The following is a 5,042-nucleotide window of genomic DNA, read 5'->3' as shown; positions in this document are numbered from 1 at the left end:
GAAACGGATTATGAACTATTTAGTATGTGGAATATCACCCACCTTCCATTGATTTTGTCGCAGCTCTTAGGCGAAAGCAAGAAATTGGACAAGCTGATGACTACGTGCTATTCCCTACATTTAAAATTGGCTCAGGAATATCCTGAAGGATTCCCGTTGCTCCTAACCAAGGTCAAGCGAGCGAAAGGGTGCGAGGCAGACAGGAAGAACAGACTGCACAGGAAGAAACTAGCCAAACTGCGATCTAACCGTTCGACGCACCAATTCACAGTGGAACAATAGACACACCTCAACAAGAGGTTAGGGATATGCGATGACTACTAAACCTAAAGTGGATAAAATCATCGTAGACATGGAAACAGCGATTATCCAAAACGTACCAGTGAAGGACCAGAGCACAGCAAAAAATAGCGTAGCAAAGGTCATTACAACAGGACAACGCATTAGGGCACACCAGGACAAGACGAGGATCGTAAAAGAACTTAAGGAGAAACCAGTGTTCTACATCAATACGGATGAAGGAAACGCTGTCGTCATCATGGACAAGACAAATTACGACGAGAAAATAGGGAAAAAGGTCTCTACTGACAATTGAGAGTGGATCCACTATATATACCCAGACCCATCGAGCTTACGGACAAAACTATGTATGGACGAAAACTATTTTAAATTTCGAGGAAACTTCTACAAGCAGACAAAAGGTGCCTCTCTCCGTTTTTGTGCGAGCTATTCATGGCGAATCTTGAGAAAAACTGAAAGAAACAAGGAGTATTACCGGGTAAATGATGGAGATGTGTCGACGACATTTTCAGCGTTAGTTCACCTACGAGGAAAGAAAACTACCGTTTTTGGATCTACTTGTCATCAGAGAAGAAAGTTCACCGTTAAACTTCGAAATCTATAGATAGCCTACAAACACCCAGCGAGTCATCCCATATACATCGAAGCATTCTTTCTAGCATAAGAGGGCAGCGTTTCACCCCATGGTCCACAAGATGCAAACTCTATCTCTCAGTGAAGCCGAAAAAAAAACTAAGGAAATGGATTTTTTTTTCTATCTTTATTCACGAGATTTTTAGCTCTGGGCTAGTTCATCTCGGGACCAACGGCTTTACTTCCCTTCCGAAGGAAGTCGTCACTGAATATTTTAGTGACTATCTCGGGGATGGGATTCGATCCCAGGTCCTCGGCGTGAGAGGCGTGTGTTCTAACCACTACACCAGGTCCGTCCCCAATGGAAATGGAATATATTTTCGAGACGGCGAGGATTTACGGATACAAGGAAAGTAGAGTGCCTGTAAACAAGAGTGACGTCATGTTCCAGTTTTGACAGGTCTCCTGCTCGATTGGAACGCGGATTTGTATGGAAATGACAGTTCGCCGCTGTTCCAATTTTGACATTGACGCCACTCTTATCTAGATCCACTCTGAAGGAAAGGATGATAAAAGCCATCATCGAAAACAAAAAGGAATCTCTATCACCGAACCCATGAAGCGTGTCTCCATCTCATACGACAGAAACATCACTAATCAGCTCCACCCAAAGCTAAGGAATTTCGGAATCGATTTGGTGTTTTACAGTTGAAGCAATTGAAGCAATCATTGATATATTCAACATCATTGCGTTGCTATGTAACTCCCATGGCAACCACCCTTGTAGGTAGCATATATACGAGTATACGAGTCTGAAATAAAATTCTCATTAGTAGTTCGACCATCAATTAGAACACGTGTCAAGTTATTTTCTCCTGGAAAAGTCTTTTCCCTGCGGCTTGAATCTCCAATAGGTTATTGACCCAGCCGGAAGCGTGAAGAGTTTGCTGTTTTTTCTCGAAGCGATGGAGTGGGCGAAAATTGTGAAATTGAATAATTCGAACTACCAAGCATGGTCGCTCTCCGTGAAAGCGTTGTTGTGGAAGCTCTGGAAGCACGTGGAACCAGGTACACCCGATTCTGTTTTTGCACGGGGGATGCGTACCATGCAAAAAAAGTTTTCAGTTCAAAATTTCAAAAACCGTGCAAAAAAAGTAACACCGTTTCTCGACGTTTCATGCAAAAATAAGGCGGAAAAAAATGTATAGAAATTTTTTTTGCACGGCCGTGTAAAAAAAATCCGTGCAAAAACAGAATCGGGTGTACTCCTCCGGAACCGATAACGGACGCGTGGAACGATAGCGATGAGAGGACGTTGGCCACGATTTACTTGATGGTGGATGAGAGCAAATACGCGCTGATTCGTGACAAGACGACGGCGAAGGACACGTGGGCGACTCTGAAAGCTCATCACGAGAGGACCACGTTGGGCAACGGGTGACCCTACTCTGTCAAACCACGAACCAGAATTTCAAGGTAGGTGACAATATGGAGGCCTACCTGGCGGTAATTGAGGTGCATTATGCGCGTCTCGAAAATTCCGGTTTTGAGATGCAAGAGTGCCTCAAGGTGGTGCTGATACTGCGGGGACTTCCGAAGTCGTTCAATCCCCTGACGACGGAATTGGAAGCGCGGAACGAAGATGAGCTCACCTTGGACCTCGTGAAGGTAAAGCTGCTGGATGAAGCGGAGAAGCTTTGGAAACGATCCGATTCCGACGAGCAAGTACTGCGAACTGGCGGAGCAAGTGCGTCGCAGAAAATGTCGTCTGCTATCACTGCGGCAAGCCAGGGCACCGGAAGCGAAATTGTAATGGTACCTGGCAGAGTGTGGTTGAAATGTGGATCCGAAGAGAGAAAAGGCTAAGGCCAATACAGTGCGCGAAAACGACGCAAAGTCATTCACGTTTATGATGCGGTCCGCTAAGCATGATGCGAGTGCTTGGGTGATCGATTCGGGCGCGACGTCACAACCGCAATTCGTTTGTGCGTCTCGATGAAATGTGCGTCCGGAGAATTCGGCCGCCGATGGTAAAGTACTGCATACGGCAGGTGTCGGGGACTGTGAAATCGAATGCGAAGGCAATTTGATTTCGGTGCCAAAGCTGGCAGAGAAAGGTGTGCGCGCGGAATTCGATGCGGCTTCGACGACTAGTCCTCATTGCAGCAAGCCCAAAGAACAATAAATTCAACAGCAATTTAGCTTTTGTTTGGATTTATTAATGTTTTTTTTTTAATGACACCGACACGTTAATGCTTCCAGTGGGCTATTTGGCCTTTGAAGAAAACACCACCTAGACAACGGACTAGCATGCAACGCCCAGCGGCACAGTTGGAAAACATTCCTCTCGAAAAGTTTTATGGCCTGAGGCGGGAATCGAACCCACACCAAGGGGCGGATCACTCCTGATGCATTGCAATAATTTTATACATTCAAATGCATTTAAATGCACACTGAACAGATTTTCAATTCATGGCTTGCTCCAACAATTATTTGTTGATTTTTTTGAAGTGTCAATCTCGTTTTTTCACAAACTCAAGTACAGTTGCCCCCTCACCCAAAAAACAAATTCAAAGAGGGACTGAAACATTCCTAATGACTTGTTCGACAATTAGTGAGCTTTTTTAAGTTATCCGTTCAATAAATGGTGAATTATGCTTGTACTATGGATTTCGGTTCAATATTTCCAGCAGCCTTTATGGCAACAATCGCAATGCAACTCCGACATTCAACGGAATGACAACGATGTGGATACATTTACAACCACGTAGATGAAGCATGTCCTACTTCAGAGGATATGTTTAGTTGTGTTCTCTTTAATTAATGTATTAATCAACCCCAAGAGTTTACCGCTTATAAACCTGTACCCAACCCAAATCGAAACTGAAGAGATTAAAACAATTTATTTGAACAAATAATTCCCGAAAATCTTTCATTTATATTTGGATTTTTGAATTTGATGCGCATTTACAATCGCCACTAGTAATGAGACCAGTAAGGCTGTGCGTTTCTCGGGGAGGAGGTTCCGATGAATCCTGATTCTAAATGGCACTGTGTCTACGGGAGAGGGAGACAATATATGCCTGCAAAGCCACCATCTTCTCCCTCCCCCCATTATGTTCGCTGTGTGCTCCAAGATTTCAGAGCTGCTTAAGCCAGGCTTCTAAAACGAATTTAATAAAATTTCAGTTTTGAGCTTCAGCTAGGTAACCTAAAATGAATGAATTTTGTGATTAATGGAAGATCATCGAAGAATGTTATTTTTTCGTTACGAAGAGTCAAACCATCAAATAAACAGTTTTAAATCAACAAACAATGACTCGTTGCTATAGCTCAATACGCTAGTACAGGTCAAAGCTAAGTTGATGTGGATGTCTAAAAAATGCATCTAATGCAAATCGATGTGCATTTGATGTACATTGAGAAAGTGATCCACCCCTTGACCCACACTCTTTGGCCTTGGTGACACTAACCGCACGGCCACGAAGCCCACACAATTTTTGACAGTTATGTAAATGCTATACATATTATTCTTACACTCAGGCAAATGGACTATCGATAAACATAGGAACCCCTTACGAAAATTCGCCACAATAAATCGGGTTGAAATTCATAAATTTGCCTTATGAAACCATAATTTGAAAACAAAAAACGCTTACGCGGCAACCTGGAATCGAACCAAGAACCTTGCGATCGATAGGCCCGAGCGTACACCACGCGCCTATCGACGCCTTGATGTGGAGTGATGAAACGATACATAAAGCGTTCGTATTGCAATAATTGTTCCACCTTTCATAAGGCAAAATGTATGAAATTCGATAGTCCAGTTCGCTGCGTGTATGGTTATCTTATGCCATGATCATCATGTTGAAGTTGGTCGACTTATTAATATATGAAATTTTAGAAATTATTGTCGACAACCATTTTCAAGCAAGAAAAACCGCTGAAAAAAGGTTTAATGGAGCGTATAAGAAATCCATCTGAAAAAAAAAACATAAAAATCCCGGGAAAAAACGCCTTCATAAATCCCGGAGGACCGACGAAGGCACACCACGCACACCACCACCAGCCAGAGGTTTCTGAAGGGCCACGCATCTGCTTGCGTTTGTGTGTGTTGTGTGTTTGTCCTCGTCTTCGTGTGTGTGCGTGCGCCGTGTCATTTGCTCTTT

Source organism: Aedes aegypti, chromosome 1 (assembly GCF_002204515.2).
Source record: "Aedes aegypti strain LVP_AGWG chromosome 1, AaegL5.0 Primary Assembly, whole genome shotgun sequence".
NCBI classification, from domain to species: Eukaryota; Metazoa; Arthropoda; class Insecta; order Diptera; family Culicidae; genus Aedes; species Aedes aegypti.
The sequence above is the reverse complement of the archived record's forward strand: the minus strand, read 5'-3'. Positions refer to the sequence as shown.